A 19,333-nucleotide genomic window follows, 5' to 3' on the forward strand; every position below is an offset into this window, starting at 1 on the left:
CAGTTAGAAATTTTCAACTAGAGCCAAAGGCAAGAATGGTAAATTAAATAATTTTTCCCCACACTATTTTAAAACATTTGGAGTTTGAATTTCTCTGATCAGAGCTGCCCTTTACTAGGTCTCTACTTAGGTAACCGTAGCTCACACATTTATTGAGGATCTACTCTTTAATGCCAGACTGTGTTGCAGATGTCATACAGAAGTGGACAGACTAGACTCTGTGTTTTAAAGAGATATAGTTTAGTATAGATTCTACTGTATCTGCAATAAATAAAAATGACTAGCAAGGCATTGTTCTATGAACTTTAGGTTTAAATCATTTAGGTCTTGCAACGAGCTTATGAAGTATTATTATCCCATTTTACAGGAAAAGAAATAGACATTAAATACCTTTCCTGGGTGGAAGCTAGCAGGTGGAAGAGCCAATGTTTGAAACCTGTTATGCTAAGCTCAGAGCCCACATTATTATCCAAGATAATTTCAGGAATCAACTGAACTCTATCAAGAAGTTAGCATATGCCATTAAGATGGAAAGTGCAAAGGGGAGAGGGATTCGGTATTCAGTGAAGGCATCTTGAAAAGGTCATTTGGATTGAGACTTGGTTGTTAAGAAAGAAGCCATTTGAAAGACTATGTGAAGAGGATTTAAAGCAAATTCTCTGGGGTGGCAAGGAATTTTGCAGTTTGTGGTTTAGAAAGTGAGCCAGGTGGTAGTCATTTTGAATTAGAGAAAAGTGGAAGGAGATTGAAGGAAGTCAGTGGCATAGGCAGAGACCAGATCATAGAGGACATGGTAAGGAGTCTAGATTCTATTAAACTTGAAGTGGAATGCCACTGCAGGATTTTAGGCAATGGGATGATATGATCTGTTTTTGCAGAAATTGTTTAGGAGGATGTTGTGGCAGTAACACAGGCATGAGGCACAGGTGGCTTGGACTAGGACAGCAGTGGGCACGGGAGAAACTGATAGAAGATTCTTGGCAGCTGAGGGAAGGATGAATTGGAGGGGTCAAGGGTGAAGCAGGCATGTAAGTAAGTTCATTCTGGGGAAATGATAAGGTGTTCTAAGTGGATAAGGTCCCATGGAGCTAGGACTGAACAGGTTAAAAAGATATGTGGAAAGATTTGTTAGGGTTCAACTTCTGCTGAAAAGGAGGGGAAAGAGAGGGACAATTGTTGAAGATGATTTCTGACATCAGAATTCTAAGCAGTGTGGAGGTTCCTCAGAAAATTAAAAATAGACCTACCCTATGACCCAGCAATAGCACTGCTAGGAATTTATCCAAGGGATACAGGAGTACTGATGCATAGGGGCACCTGTACCCCAATGTTTATAGCGGCACTCTCAACAATAGCCAAATTATGGAAAGAGCCTAAATGTCCATCAACTGATGAATGGATAAAGAAATTGTGGTTTATATACACAATGGAATACTACGTGGCAATGAGAAAAAATGAAATATGGCCTTTTGTAGCAACATGGATGGAACTGGAGAGTGTGATGCTAAGTGAAATAAGCCATACAGAGAAAGACAGATACCATATGGTTTCACTCTTATGTGGATCCTGAGAAACATAACAGAAACCCATGGGGGAGGGGAAGGAAAAAAAAAAAAAAAAAAAAAAAAAAAAGAGGTTAGAGTGGGAGAGAGCCAAAGCATTAGAGACTGTTAAAAACTGAGAACAAACTGAGGGTTGATGGGGGGTGGGAGGGAGGGCAGGGTGGGTGATGGGTATTGAGGAGGGCACCTTTTGGGATGAGCACTGGGTGTTGTATGGAAACCAATTTGACAGTAAATTTCATATATTAAAAAATAAAAAAAAAAAAGAATATTATAAATTAGGTATGCTATTATCTTCCTTTTGTTACCAGAACTAGTTAAGAAGCTTAGAGTAAATATTGTTTACTGCTTGGTTCTTCTACCTTAAAAAAAAAAAAAAAAAAAAAAAAAAAGAATTCTGACAGCTTCCTCGTACTAATGTATTAATGTTATAGGAAAAGGCCAAATTGTTATATAGTAGCCAAATTTAGATCATCCTGCTTTCTATTCCTTCTTTCAAAGTTCTTTGTGTGAGAACGCAAGTTCCCTCCTGTAACAGCAAGGACTCAGAGTGTATTCTTTTTTCTGACATACAAATTCACTGACAAGTTTACCAAAGATAACATTTTCAATTTTAGTCCATTGAAATTTTAAACTTATTTTGTGATTTTGTGCTTTTCAAGTTAGTTTTCCTTCATGAAAAACCAGCTTGATTAAATGAACTGCAGAAATACATAGACCAAAAATGGCATATAAAAATGAAATTAATCTAAGCCTCAAGTGAACTATAAGCCATGAAACATTTATAAACCAAATGACTTCATTCTCCTGGTAACTGCATTAATGAACCATTAATACATATGCCAGAATACTGTGAAGCTACTCTTATAAATGTAACATTGTATGTGCATAAAATATGCATTTAAATTTTTTTCCATTAATGAATCATCTAATATATAGAGTATTTGTATATATACATACATATCTCCAATACAGAGAGAGAAAGCTTATTTTATTTTTTATTTATTTTTTAATGTTTATTTATTTTTGAGAGAGAGAGGGAGAGAGAGAGACAGAGAGAATCCAAAATGAGCTCTGTGTTGACAGCAGAGAACCCAATATGGGGCTCGAACTCACGAACTGTGAGATCATGACCTGAGCCAAAGTCATATGCTTAACCAACTGAGCCATCCAGATGCCCAGAGAGAACATTTAAATCAATATTATAAATAGTCACAGTTTCATCAGTTAATTATTTTAATTCAACTACTTAAGTAATTATTTCTGAGTTCTGAGTGATCAAAAAAATGGGATAATATGAAAAAAGGTTCTTACCTGATGCAAAGAGCACTATGTTCTGCTTGCAATTATTTTCCTTTCCTTTCCTCTTTTCCCATTCTCTCTCCCTCCATCCTTCCCTCCCTTTTCTCTCTTGTCTCTCTAAACTCTCTCCTAAGGTGATCTTATCCATTTTGTTGGCCCTATACACCATCTCTGTATAGACAGTTCCTGAAGTCATACACAGCACTCACCTTTCTTCACAGCCCCAGACCATTTGTTATCTCACAGCCATAACCGATTTTAGCCAAACTCGTTTTTAAAAATCTCGACACTCCCCAACTGAATACTCTCTCCTCCATTCCAAGAAATGGAATTGCAAACCATTTACTCACTTAACTCTGAAATCATCTAATTCTTCAATGAATGCTACAGATTCTACCTCTAAAATGTATCTTCCACTAACCAATTCTCTCCATCTCCACTATCACTGTAGGTCAGGCCACCATGTTCTCCCACTTAGACTTCTGTTTGTAGTTACTTGAAAAAGTGATGGGGCACCCGGATGGCTCAGTCGGTTGAATGTCCGACTTTGGCGCAGGTCATGATCTCGCAGTTTGTGAGTTTGAGCCTGATGTCAGATTCTGTGCGGACAGATCTGGAAGACAGATCTGTGCTCAGATCCTGGAGGCTGCTTCGGATTCTGTGACTCCTTTTCTCTCTACCCCTTCCCTACTCCTGCTCTCTCTCCCAAAAATAAATAAACATTAAAAAAAAAAAACCAAAAAAGTGAGATGTCCCTTTTAAAATAGCACATTGGTAGATTGTAATAAGTTTACATAATAAAGACTATTGAAATTGTACCTTTAATGGCATAGTGACTTGCCAAAATGGGAGGGGGGGTAGGGAGGGTGGAGGGGTCTCTTTGGTTGTTTCTGACTGCAATTAACAGTGGGAATAAGGAGAATTTTCATCCATAATTTCTTATTCTGTTTCTGGTGATCTGTCAGGTGTTAAAGAGATTGTGAGATGATCAACAGTTTTACCTGAAACAATTCACCCTGTATCTGACAATTACGCAAACATATATGTGTTAAATTAGAAGATAAATACTTAGCTGGACGGATAACAATCACTACTTTTAAATTTTCATACTTAGAGCCCAGGATTTCTAATGGTATGTATCAGTTTAAGAATCACATAAGATTATGACATCCTTACTGTGATCCTTTGGTATAAAAACAGAGGCTCAGAAAGCTACATGACTCTTGCAAACTCACACACCTAGTATGTGACAGAACCTAGCTTGGACCACCAATTCTCACATCCAGCCCTGTTTTCCTTCATTTCTCAAACTGTTTCTCCCAAAAGACTGTCTGTGGCTGTCCAAAATACTGTTGTTAGAAACGTACCTTTTTGGAAACACTAAATGATATTTATGTGCAGCCTTCAAAAAATATTGGCAGAACAGAGATGCCACTGAATGACGATGAGAAAAACATATCATTTTCTACCCCTGCAGACAAAGAAATGGATTGTTTGTTACCAGTGTTTATCAAGTAATTACTTAATTTTGGCAGTCTGTATTGCAATTTAGTGTACAATGATTCCATTGTAACCATAAATTACTATTCTTATTAAGGTAGAAATAATATGATACAATCTGTGTTCCATTACTTTCTTTTTAGTTTATTTATTTTGAGAGAGAGCACCTGTGCAGGAGCGAGGGAGTGTGGGGGAGGGGCAGAGAGCAAGAGAAAGAGAGAGAGAGAATCCCAAGCTGGCTCACCAACTATGAGATCATGACCTGAGCCAAAACCAAGAGTCGGGCACTTAATTGACTGAGGCACCCAGCAGACTCCTGTTTTTGTTTTTGTTTTTTTAGTTTATTTCCATTACTCTTTTAAAAACTATATTTTGGTCAGTATTCTCTACATGCTCCTTTTGTTAATAACACCTAAGATCTGTTTCTGATCATGTTCCCATTAAAAACCATGCTGCTTCTATTTTATAAGTCTGAAACTGCAGCCCTGAATATTACATAGTCAAATGAAAATGGGCATAAAATTCTGTTCCAATGCATGAATTTTAAAGAGCTCAGTGTGTTCTATGCAAGAAGATAGAACTACAAGGTTTTCCCTCATTAACGTTGTCATAATTTATTGTTGTGTTCCAATTTGGCTATTTCTTGTTAGCTTCCACTTTTGTCTGAGAAAAAATGGAATCGAGCAGAATTATTACTGAACGCATGAGGTTTTTAGTTTGGTAATAATTAAACCCTAGCAAAAAGATAATTTGCATCTGAAATTATGAAAGTTGATGTGAGTAGTAGTTGAGTTATACATTCTTAGTAACCATATTATTATGAAATCTTTTTAAAATGTAATAACAAAATCCAATTTATATACATTTAGCAGACCAATAAAATTAATTTTTATAGGAAATCTTTCCTACTAATTACATAAATTCCTCCACAAGGTATCTAACCACATGGATCTTTAGTGCTCTCATCTGAAAAATAAGAATACAATTAGGGACACCTAGGTGGCCCAGTCAGTTGAGCGTTTGACTCAGCTCAGGTCATGATCTCACAGTGTGTGAGCTCAAGCCCCACACTGGGCTCACTGCTGTCAGCAAGGAGCCCGAGTCAAATCCTCTGTCCCCTGTCCCCTTATCTGCCCCCCCCCTCAAAAAAAAAAAAATGAATAGAATTTATACCTACCCGTTAGGGACTATTTATTTTATCTTATCAAATTCATTTTATTTTTCCATGTTTTATAATATACCTAAGTTATTAAAATGAATACACATATGTAACACACATTAGTATATATGTGTAAGTATAAATAAATCTGTGTATAAAACATGAGTTAAATTATACAGGCTTTTGTAACAGGAATAATTAACACAATGTGGAGCAAATAGTAAATGCTCAGTAAATATTATCTGTTATGATTATGCTTCTAGGTGGAAATAAAGTTGGAGAATAACAGGTAACTATATTCACTCTCTGTCCAATATTTACAGCAATTCACCACATAAATATTTATTAATGAATTCTTCTTTGCTATTACATAAATCTACACGAAAAAAATCCATTTCACTAAAAGAAGGTGATGGGTATCTTATGTATACAAATAGTGATTACACATGAAAGATTACTTCAACTTTTACCTCTTATTTTTTAGAAAGAAATAAAGATTTTAATGACAGACTAAGAATGGACTTTCTTGCCAGTACACCACTTATTATTTTGATTAAACTCTCTCAGATACCAATCAGTAATGATGCAAGCATATCTTATCTATATTTCTTTCAGCAATGAAAGGCAAAATCTATCCCATGCTCTGTCATAATTCTACCTTTGCAATTGTACCATTAGATTTTTTCAAGGTATTCCATCACACTGAGTGGGTAAAAGGAGTTGCAGCAGTTTGAAAAATTGACCAAATATTTTATATATATATAAATATATATACACATATATATGTATGTGTATAAATATATATACACATATATATGTGTATATACATATATATATTTAAATGTAATTCTTAACATAGAAATTCTATTTCATAAAACAGTAGCTCCACTTTTTGGCACTAGGATATCACTCATTACCTACAGCTTAAATTTTTAATTTAGTGGACATGTAGTCAAACATTGCCTTAATATATAGGTGTCCTTTTACAAACAACTCTGTACTTTGAAGTATTTATATTTTCATTCACAAACTTGAGCTAGGAAAATTAGTGTACTTAATGACAAAACGATATCTTTAATACAATTTTGTTTCTTTTTAAAAAATATTTTGGGTCTTTGGTTTAAAATGGCACTAGGCTAGAAAGTTGCCTCACAATTTCTAAACAAGATGCTCATGGGGGTTTAGAAAAAGATAAATACTCCACAATCCCAAAAAGTGATGCTTGGAATCAGCCTACTGCCAGAATCTGGGTAGAATTTCTATGATAAACTTGATGAGTCTGCAGTGAGAAAAATGACTTCTATCACATTCTTCGCATCACGCAGGACAACACTCATTCATATGAAAAGAAGGAGGTAGATTCCTGAGATCCTTGGAGTCGTAGGCTTTATACATATTAGAAGAAAAAGCAGCCGTGCCATTATGGTAAGGATTCTACTTTTTTTTTTTTTTCCCCAATGTCTATTTATTTATTTTTGAGAGAGTGAGGGAGGGGGGAGAGAATACATGGCGGGGAGAGGGGGAGAGAATTCCAAGCAGGATCCACACTATCAGTGCAGAGCCTCATGCAGTGCCAGATCTCATCAACTGTGAGCCAAAAATCAAGAGCCTGATGCTTAACTGACTGAGCCGCCCCAGGGACCCCAGGATTCTGCTTGAGTGCCAGTGGCAAAATCCGGCCACCTGCTTGTATCCTGATACATACTTAGAGAAGGCTTCTTCTAGTGAGAAGGAGGCTCGGTGTTGGGGAATACCATGAAGAGGAGTTGCAGCAGTAGCACTGGGGTGGAAGCTGTTGATTGTCAAGGTTGATGCATCTTGGAACTACCGTCTTCCCTCTATGCGGCTATTGGTAGTGTCAAAGATAAGAGGTATTTAGTGACAATTTATATTGGGGGAATAGAGCTTTTCATGTCACACAGTACTTTCGCTGAATAATCTGAGGATCCAGCCTACTATAAAAATCCAACAGAAGAACTACCATTTGTATTTATTCTTATCCAATGAGAAACAAACATTAAGCTTTACCAGTATTTTGTATACGAATCTATACTGTACCCTCCTTCTTTTCCAGGGCTCATCTGCAGTGTTAGTGAGGTCTTGAGGGAAGAGTCGGAGCCCACAGCTTAGAGGGGTTGACAGGAGTGCCCGTTTTCATCCCTTCCCTTTTGTAGGACAGCAACATATTGTGGTTTATAAATGCCCACTAAATAGAGTAATGGACTGGATTTGTGTTTAACTTAAATTTTCCTCACAAGATCACACATGTCTTCAAAGTCAAAGTCAGAGAACAGATTAAATGAGAAGACAACAAATTAGAACAAAACATAAGAGGAGGAAGCTGATACCAAAAAGGAGTTGGGTTATTTAGGAAGCATGTAAAGAAGCCATTTAGTAAAACAGAATAATTTAAATCCTCAATGGAAACGATAGAGTATAAATGATAGTTCAGAAATTTTAATCAGGGCTGTAGAGAATACACTTAAGATATTACCTTCTAATTCAGAAGAAAAGGACAAAGAGATTAAAACGAAAGAGAAAAGAATAGCAAAGAAATAAACAATTAATAACAGGCAAAAATTTAAAGTATTAATAATTTTAAACTAAAATTAGAATTAACTTTGACCCATCAAATTAACATAGACAAAATTAAGTGAAAACATCTAGTTTTAGTAAATATGAAGGCAATCAGAACTCTCTTAGAGTTTATTTTAGTGTACATTGTATTTAAAAATCCATAGCAGGTAATTAGGCATTGAGACACATTATAAAACTTTTATGTTACCTGACTTATCAAATCCAATGGAAGGAATTTATCCTAAGAATGTAATCAGGGACACACATAAAGTAAAATCTCCTACTGGCATGAATGTCTAAGGGACTAGTTAAATAAATCATGATACACCTCTGCAACTGAACACTTTGTGGTTTGAGGCCCATTAAGGATAACTGCAAATTCTTTGACACTCCTCTTATTAAGAAGTGGGATCTATTTCTCTTCACCTTGGATATGGGCTGGCCTTAGTGACTTGCTTAACCAATAAAATGTGGTAGAAGTGGTGTTCTCAGATTCTCAGAGTTGGGTAATAAAGAAGAAGCTATTCAGCTTCTGCTCGGGTCTCTTGCAACACTCGTTCTTGGACCACTTGCCATATAATAAGACCAGCTATCCTGAGGCTGTCATGCTGGAGAGGCTGTGTGAGGACACCACATGGAGAGGTCCTGTAACCAAAAGAAAAAGAGATGTTGGGCATTTTAAGTCTCCAGCTTTTCCAGTCATCCCAGTTGAGGCCACAGTTATCAGGAAACAGAAAGAACTCATCCCTGCCAAGTCCTGCCCAAACTGCAGATAGATAAGCAAAAGGAATGGTTCTTATTTTAAGCCACTACATTTTGGAGTGGTTTGTAATACAGCAATAAATAAGTAGAACATGATTTGGTGTGTGGAATTGGTATAGGGGCAGAAAATTCTTCCCTTCTTCCTTCCAGATGCTTTGGTTGGTCTAATAATTAAATTGACATAAGCCAAAAAAAAAAATAAATTTGTGAAGAATTGATGAGACAAAGAAGTCTGGGCTTAGGATAGTAAATTAGTGAGGAAGATGGCACCTGGGTGGCTCAGTTGGTTGAGCAGTTGACTCTTGATTTTGGCTCAGGTCAAGATCCCAGAGTCATGGGATCAAGACCCGTGTCAGGCTCCATGCTGAGTGTGGAGCTGCTTAAGATTCTCTTCCTCTTTCTGCCCCTCCCCCACTCATTGTCTCTAAATAAATAAATAGATAGATAGATAAATAAACATTTAAAAAAGAAATATACTCTCAAATTCATTTGGCAGAATTGATTTTCAGGACTGACCATTTTACATATATTCCTCAAATCATGTAATAGCCTTTAGAACTTACATGAGTTCATTTTAGTTAAATACATATATTACAGTGTTATATATGTTTTACATATATGTTCCTATATACATGAAGTTAGAAACAGTAATAGCTCACAGTAATTAGCATCACATAGTGATAAATTAATTGCTTAGCAAATACTAATGACAAACATTTCTATTAAGAAATAGACGTATCACACTCCTTGGCATTTACACAAAGGAATTGAAAAATGTATGTCTATAACAAAGCTACACGTTGATGTTTATAGCAACTTCATAACTGTCAAAACTTGGAAGCAACCAACAGGTTCTTCAGTAGGCAAATGGATAAATAAACTGTGATACATCCATACAATGAAATATGCAGCACAAAGAGAAAGGAGTTATCAAGTCATGAAAAGATATGCAGGAAACTTAAATATATATTACGAGGTGAAAGAAGCTAATCTGGAAAGGTTATATACTCTATAATTCCAACCATATGATATTTAGAAAAAACAAAATTATGAACACATTAAAGACCAGTGATCTCCAAGGGTTGCAGGACAGTGTTTTTATATTGAAATCTCCTGCCAAGCAACTGTTAAAGCTGTGGATTTTAGGCTGTGGATATCATACTATAGTTCTCACAGAATAATAGTGATATTGAGAGATCTTATTGGAAAGGTTGCTTTACAGTTGTTGTAGGAAGCATCTTATATGCTTCTGATTGATACCAGCATCCTGGTGTTCATGTTTTGTATACCTTTCCTTGAGTGTAATCTGGACAAGTAGCTTGGTTCTAATCAGTAAAACATGACAATGGTCATGGGGGGTAATGGCCACAATTAAGTTACAAATCATTGTGACTTCTGTCTTGTTGGGAGACTCTATCTATTGTCTGCATGGCTTGCACACTTTGATGATATGAGCTGCATTGTGGGAGAGGCCCAGGAGGCATGTAACTGGGAGGGCTCCAGTAAATAGACAGGTAAGAAGTGAGGATCTCAGTCAACCCAATCTGAATGCTGCCAACAGTCACTGAGTGAGCCTGGTGACAGACCCTTCTCTGGCTGCAACTTCAGATGAGATGTTAGTTCAGATGAGATTCCTAGTTCAAACACCTTCATTGCAGCCTTGTCATAGGCTGTGAAAACAGGGGACCCAAATAAGCCATGTGAGGTTTCTTGACCCAGAAACTATGAGATAATGAATGTGTGTTGCTCTGTAACAACAGATAATAAAAGATCCTTTTCAGTAAAACTGCTTTTATGTAAGTCCTTAAAAAAAACAAAAAAACAACTAATTAAATGAACAAAACTCATCTTCATATAAATCATGCCAATTTTATGAAACTCTCCTTTTCTAAGAAAGTCATATAATTCATCTGGCAAGGCAAAACAGTATCTACTATAATGTGTCTTCTAGATGTCAGACACTCATGCTATTTCTCCCTAAATCATCTGTTATGATAAAGAAGGGAAATGGGAGATATGAGATTCATCCAACAAAACCTACATGATACCAGAGGACCTACAGCTCACCTTTTTCTAGAGGGAAGGACAGTATCAAATTCCTTCACTAAGACCACCACAGAGTTTTGTGTCAGAGATTTCCCTAGTCATCATTTCCTTCAGACACAGAGGTGTACATACAATAATGTAAGATGGCTTTTGACCTCAGGCAATTTACTTAGCTTCCCTGGATCTCCATTTTTTTATCAATAAAATGAAGTTTTTGGATTATATGATGATGTATAAAAACACCTCCCATAACTACTAAAATATTGCAAATAAGTACATCTAAAAAGATGCTACATTCTTGATGTGGCCACTCCAGAAGCTTCTGATAAGAGACTATAATCTTTAATGCAAAGTTGTTGGATGTACAGCCTGAATGTGCCAACAATTTACGCTCACACATTTTATTGCAAACTTAAATCCTCTGCAATCCACAGAGATTCTTTCGAGTAGAGCCTCTAGGCTTTTTTTTTTTTTTTTTTTTGGACACTTGTTTTTTCATATTCCTAGTTCAACTTTAAAAGTATTTATTCCTCACACAAAAAACCATAAAATACCCAGGAATAAATCTAACCAAAGACGTGAAAAATCTATCCACTGAAAACTATAGAAAGCTTATGAAAGAAATTGAAGAAGACACAAAAAAATGGAAAGAGATTCCATGCTCCTGGATAGGAAGAACAAATATTGTTAAAATGTCAATACTACCCAAAGCAATCTACATATTCAATGCAATCCCTATCAAAATAACACCAGCATTCTTCACAGAGCCAGAACAAATAATCCTAAAATTTGTATGGAACCAGAAAAGACCCCAAATAGCCAAAGCAATCTTGAAAAAGAAAACCAAAGCAGGACACAACAACCCCAGACTTCAAGGTATACTACAAAGCTGTAATCATCAAGACAGTATGGTACCAGCACAAGAACAGACACTCAGATCAATGGAACAGAATAGAGAACCCAGAAATGGACCCACAAACATATGGCTAACTAATCTTTGACCAAGCAGGAAAGAATATCCAATGGAATAAAGACAGCCTCTTCAGCAAGTGGTGCTGGGAAAACTGGACAGGAACATGCAGAAGAATGAACCTGGACCACTTTCTTACACCATACACAAAAATAAACTCAAAATGGATGAAAGACCTCAATGTAAGACAGGAAGCCATCAACATCCTCGAGGAGAAAGCAGGCAAAAACCTCTTCGATCTTGGCCGCAGCAACTTCTTATTCAACACGTCTCCAGAGGCAAGGGAAACAAAAGCAAAAATGAACTACTGGGACCTCATCAAAATAAAAAGCTTCTGCACAGTGAAGGAAACAATCAGAAAAACTAAAAGGCAACCGAAAGAATGGGAGAAGATATTTGCAAATGACATATCAGATAAAGGGTTAGTATCCTAAATCTATAAATAACTTATCAAACTCAACACCCAAAAAACAAAGAATCCAATGAAGAAATGGGCAAAAGACATGGATAGACATTTCTCCAAAGAAGACATCCAGATGGCCAACTGACACATAAAAAAATGCTCAACATCACTCATCATCAGTGAGTTACCACCTTATACCTGTCAGAGTGGCTCACATTAACAACTCAGGCAACAACAGATGTTGGTGAGGATGTGAAAAAGAGGATCTCTTTTGCATTGTTAGTGGGAATGCAAGCTGGTGCAGCCACTCTGGAAAAGAGTATGGAGGTTCCTCAAAAAACTAAAAATAGAACTACCCTATGACCCAGCAATTGCATTGCTAGGCATTTATCGAAAGGATACATGTGTACTATTTCGAAGGGACACATGCACCCCCATGTTTATAGCAGAACTATCAACAATAGCCAAAGTATGGAAAGAGCTCAAATGTCCATTGCTGGATGAATGCATAAAGAAAATGTGGTATATATATATATACAATGGAGTATTACTTGGCAATTAAAAAGAATGAAATCTTGCCATTTGCAACTATGTGGATGGAACTGGAGGGTATTATGCTAAGTGAAATTAGTCAGAGAAAGACAAAAATCATATGACTTCACTCATATGAGGCCGTTAAGAGACAAAACAGATGAACATAAGGGAAGGGAAACAAAAATAATATAAAAACAGGGAGGGGGAAAAAACAGAAGAGACATAAATATGGAGAACAAACTGAGGGTTACGGGAGCGGTTGTTCGAGGGGGGATGGGCTAAATGGGTAAGGGGCACTAAGGAATCTACTCCTGAAATCATTGTTGCACTATATGCTAACTAATTTGGATGTAAATTCAAATATAAATAAATAAATAAAACTAGTAAAAAAAAAAGTAATTATTCCTCATAGTCGTTACTCTAGAAGTGACAATTCCTTTCCTTCAGAGCAAGAAAGAAATAAAAAAATGTTCCACAACAGGGGCACCTCGGTGGCTCAGCTCAGTCACTCAAGCATCTGACTCTTTATTACGGCTCAGGTCATGATCTCACAGTTCATGGGATTGAGCATTGAGTTGGGTCATGGGCTGATAGTGTGGAGCCTGCTTGAGATTCTCTCTCTCTTCTCTCTCTGCCCCTCCCTCTCCCTCCCTCTCTCTCTCAAATAAACAAATAAAGATTAAAAAAAAAATTCCACAACTGCCAAAGAGAAATAAGCACAAAACTGAATGATATTCCTTATGGTAACTCACTTTTAAATAAATTAATATTTATGAGGTGTTTAATGAATCTAAAACTAATGATAAACGTCAGAGAAATTAGAAGAGGAAAAATAATCAGCACTGTACAAATAATAATTTACAAAAGAAAATCAGAGAAGCAAAAAATAAAGTAGGTAAGAAGCAGATGCTAAAGTGATTTTCTAAAAGACAAATGAAGTCACAAAAAATTAATTCCCTTAAGGAATAAAGATCTATTTTTCCTTGGCATTCTTGCTCTTAGACGTGCACTCTCCAGGATTGTTTAGTAATCCTTTAATGCCTATAGAGACATTTATTAACACCAATATCCACCATTGTTTCATTTACTGTCAGCACCTAGTTTTTCTTTGGGAGAACACCCTGCTGAGGTTTGAGGGCCACGTGGTTCTGACCAGAATGACAGCACATTCTCTGGGAGAAACACTGCAATAACCTTCACTTAGCTATTGCTGTACAGTTTGGGTTCTGATACTCTCTTAAACACTTCTAATCTTGGGGCACAGAGCACATGAGTCTTAATTTCAAGGTCGTGAGTTCAAGCCACATGTTGAGCATGGTGCTTGTGAAACGCGGGCCTACGCCGGCCGACTCCACCTTGTTCTGTGTCCCTCACCTTGACCACGCCTCCTCCCCTTGAGTAACCTCCTGCTCACCCATTCAAACTTCCCGATCAAAACACGCCTGGTGACCTGCGTAACAGGACTCAGACCCTTCCCCAGCTAATTGGCTGAGGCCACAGCCATTACCTCACCAACTGCCCCTAGGCCCCAATAAAACCTTTGTGCTTTTGAAACTCGCTCTCTCTCCCCGGCATCTCACCGCTGCATTGGTGCAGGTAGGGGATTGAGCTCAAGCTAGCTCGAATAAAGGCTCTGTGCTTTTGCATCGGACTCGGCTCCCTGGTGGTCTTTGGAGATCACGAATTCTGGGCATAACACTTGCACTTCCAACCTTATGCCTCCCCATATTTTAGGAGGATAAAAATTACACATTAACATCCATAATAAATTACTTATTTAGGAATTTAACTTTTTATAACAAAATCGATTAAAATGTTTAATTCAGTGTTTTCTTTAAGTAAAATACAAATGTTCACTGATATAGCTTTTGGAAAAAGACAGCTTTCATAGTTTTACTAGTGAAGATCTGTGCTCCCAAATATATGATACTCCAAAGAGTACAGCCATTGTTGAGCATTCCCTTGTAGTTACGAAAGCTACATGCCTGAAGGACACAGCAGCCAGGCTATTCATGTGTGACATAATTTGGTGCATGAGTACTATATCATTCCAGCAGGTCAAGACATTAGGCTAGGTCATCAAACAGGTTTTTGTATACCCAAACAATAAATATAGGAATCCAAAGACAAGTCATTTCAGTTATTTCTAAATCCCTGAATCAATAAGTTTCATGGAGGAATTTGTGAACCAGAAGCTTTGCTTTTAAGGTGTTTTTTTTTTCTCTTATAAGTTTATTTATTTTGGGAGAGAGAGTGCAAGGGGGGGAGGGCAGAGAGAGAGCAAGAAAGAATCCCAAGCAAGCTCTGCACTGTCAACATGGAGTGGTATGTGGGGCTCAAACCCATGAGCTGTGAGACCATGACTTGAGCTGAAATCAAGAGTTGGATGCTTAACTGACTGAGCCACCCAGGCGCCCCACTCCCACCTTTTTTTTTTTAAATCATAAAGACTAATACACCATGAAGTAGTTGAATTGTAAAGGCAGTCACAAGAGTCTCACTGGGGCAAAACAAAACAAAATGGTGCCTCTTCCCTTGTATTCTTAATCTTCTAAACCAATAGATGATATCTGTGATGAATGAAAACCACAGGCCAGTTGATACACTTCAAGTGTGAAATAGGAAAATCTTTTTTTTTTTTTTTTTTTTTTTTTTTTTTTTTTTTACTTTGGTGTTCTAAAAGTTGCCTTTTTCATATTCAATTCTCTTTTCAAGGCAGGCCAATTTTACCTTTTAGTCAAATTTATTTCTTCTCCATCCCTACCCTACCACTGCCCTAATAAGCCATCATCATTTATCTCTCAAACCTAACTTCTAACCTGCCTTCAAGCAGCTGTCAGATTGACCTACATGAAACACTATCTAGCCATGTTACTCCCCTTGCCTAAAACCTTTCCAAACCAGCAGCGGCTGTAACCACCTACAACATGAAGGCCACACTCCTCCTTCCATGGTCTGGCTTGATTTCTTTTTAAGCTTCATCTCTTTCTGAATTCTAAACTCCTGCAACCTAGAAGTGCTAGAAGTTTCCTACATGTATCATGCTTTTCCTCACATAGGATCTGGAATGCCATGCTCCGCTGTGAATTATCAGCCTAGCTAAGATCGGAACACCAACTTAGGTGGCATAATTTTGTGGCCGATGGGATGATTTTGAAATCTATCAGAGTAGTGTTTGAATGTCCCTTTGTTACATACTATGTATGTGGATTCAAACAAACTATTTAACCTGCTAAAGCCTCAGTTTCCCCATCTCTAATATAGGGGATATAATACTGATTATAGAGTTGTATTGAAGATTAATTGAGAGAGCATTTATAAAATTCTTAGAGGAATATGTGGCACATACTAAGTCCTTATAAGTGTCTATAAATTCACTTTCACATGAAGACTCTTCTGAGACCTCCGCTCCCTGACTATGAAAGGTGCCTCCCTTCCGTTCTCCTGCAACAATCTATCCACATTTCTATCATAGCAATTACAATATTGTAATACAATTATCTTTCATATAATGACTTTCTTCCCTTGATGGTGAATCCTTTCAGTACCGTAACTACATCTATTTCATTTTTGCAACCCTGAATTAATACTGTGCTTTTGGATACTTACCGGAATTTCTAAAAAAAATGTAAATGCGCACCTCACATACTATTCCATGACTGTGAACTGTTTCTCTCATTTAACAAAAGAGTATCCTAGTGTGTCAAGTTATTTTCTCAACTAGTTTATTTACTACCCTCTGACTTCAAAAACTCCCACAGTGGTTGTCATCATCTTTTTATGTATGGTTTGCAAAATTCTAGCCCTGAACTTTTTTCCCAAGCACCTGTTAGATACTGAATATCTAAGTGTCACATTCTAGTAAACATCAATTCATTTTCCAATATACCAAAGATAGAAAATGTGAAGTCATCCTGAACTCCTACCTCTTTCTACATCAAATTAACCCTGTTAATTCTGTCTCCAAAATACCCACCAATTACTCTTTCATCCCTGTTCTCTGCCAGTGACTCATTCAGGCCTTTAGCGTGTCTCACCTAGATTATAAAAATCGGAGCCTCCCCTCTCTCTGTCTTCATTTCTCTCTCATCACTTCATTTGCTTTCCTCTTCAGTCTACTTACACCCCATTGTTACAATAGGCTTCTGAAAACAAAAACCTGATGTGTTACTTCCTTGCATACAGTACAATAGCTTCTGGGCAGGAAAATGGTGAAATGCTAACTAGCAAGACCTTGTTCAAAGTTCTTCACCAACTTGACTGAAATTGTTTTTTCCACACATAACTCCTGCCACTTTTCTCCCTTTTTCCTCAAATAACTTCGATTTTGTAATATGAAAGTATTTATAAAGCCCTAATTCGAAAATACATGAAACTCTAAAAATTATCACAGATTTTAAAAACTGACTTAAAAAATGAATTCTAAGCTGTAGTTTTCACTGGAGACACACGGTGGCACCATTTTAGCTGCCTAACAGTATTGGAGGTCCTTTGTTAAGGTCCCCTAAATACGCTTTTAAAGTTGTGCATGTGCTTGTGAGGACTGCTGTGATGTCATCCTAAACATTATTAACAGTATGCTAGGGTTAAAATGCTTCACAGTAACTTTGAAGCAAATTTAGAGGTGCTAGAATTATTTACGTATTAGGATTTTATTTATTATTCCCTTTATTATGGGCTAAATTGCCCCTCCCCCACCTCCAAATTCATATGTTGATGTTCTAACCCCAGTACACCTCAGAATGTGACTCTATTTGAGGATAAGATCTTTAAAGAGGTAATTTAGAATGAGGTTTTTAGTGTTGGTCCAAATCTAAAATGACTGGTGTGCTTGTAAGAGGAGATAAGGACACAAAGAGGTACAGAGGGAAGGCCATGCAGAAACAGGGAGAAGACAATCACCTATTATCCAAGGAGAGAGGAGGCCTCAGGAGAAACCATCCCTGCTGACACCTTGATCTCTGACTTCTAGACTCCAGAACTGTGAGAAAATGCATTTCTATTGTTTAAGCCAACCAGTCCAAGGTACTTTGTTATTGCAGCCCTAGCACACTGAGAAGCCCTTTAAACATGTTTTAAAATACATGTATACAATATACATAAATACAATAGTTGTGGATTGATGTAACCAATCCAATGTAACCAACTGATGTAATACTAAGGATGTAATCTCCCTATTATATAGTTATTCATGGGGGAGAGGATTCTTGATTTATGTCAGATTTTAATTATGTGAGTTCTTCAGAAGTCCTTGCCTCAAAATGCCACTGTCCCAAGTCTTGCCCATTTCCCTCTACCGACCATGAATTCGATAGTTCATATGTTTTTACTTATTTTCCCTTGCTCAACAGACTTCAATGGAATGGTTAAGGGTGCAGACTCTGGAGTTAGACTGTTTGGGGTCACAGCCCACTTCATCACTAACTGTGTAACTGTGGGAAGTTTCTTAAAAAGCCACATTTTTCTCAGATGTCTGTAAAAAATAGTCACAAGAATACCAGCATTCCAGGGCCCTGTAAGGCTTAAACAAGTTGATAAAAACAAAGTTGTGTAGAGTAGTACTGGGAACATAGTGGGTACAATTACGCTGTCCACAATCCCTCTGCTTGGTTAAACTATAGTAAAACTTTTTATCCTTCCAGGCTCAGAGGATAATATACCTCCACTTTGAAACTTTATTGACTCAACCTTCCCTTTCTCCCAGATTGAAAACGAAATAAACTTGTGCTGTCAAAGATATTGCAGAGGGATGAGCTCTGGTTTCAAATACAGATTTTTCCATTTTACCTATTATGTGATTTCAGACAGTTTGCTTAATTTCTTTGAGTTCCCATATCAAGTCCAGTACCTGACACAACAAATGCTCAGTGAGTATTTTTCTAATGAATACACATCCGTGGGTTTGGGAATGTAGCATCAACCCCATAAGATATTGCAGTGTTCCCAGAATGTGGGACTAATGGAGGTACCAAGATGACTTTAGGTGAGACAGACATGGCATCCAGAACACTGAATCATACAGAGAAAATTCTTCCAATTTTATTTCAATACCGCTAATTGAGTCAAGGAGAAAAATCTTTGTTTAGTGCTATGTTTCTAAATTCTTCTGTAATGCCTGCTAATCCATGTTTTCAATCAAGAGAGATTCAGAGCCTTTCACAGGTAAGATGTTAGCATTGAATCACATTTTTTAAAAATTAATTACACTTATTTTTACTGTTTTAATTTATGACAGGTCATTCTTTTTCTATTTATAGTAAGGATACAAATTTTTCTTTTAAAATAAATTAAGTATCAAAGGTAATTTGATTTAAAGAAACATATTAAGTATATAAAAGGAGTATAAAGATATGGTGAAATCGATGAGAATAATATTCAAATTACTGCTGTTTGGGCAACACTGATTTCTGTAAAGTACCACGAATTATCATGTTCATTGTACTTCAACGTACCTGTAAAGTTTATTCTCTAACAAAGGTGACAGTAGTAATTAGTGTTGTAACAAGTACTGTTTTGGT

Source organism: Panthera onca, chromosome B1 (assembly GCF_046562875.1).
Source record: "Panthera onca isolate mPanOnc1 chromosome B1, mPanOnc1 haplotype 2, whole genome shotgun sequence".
In the NCBI taxonomy this organism is placed as follows: Eukaryota; Metazoa; Chordata; class Mammalia; order Carnivora; family Felidae; genus Panthera; species Panthera onca.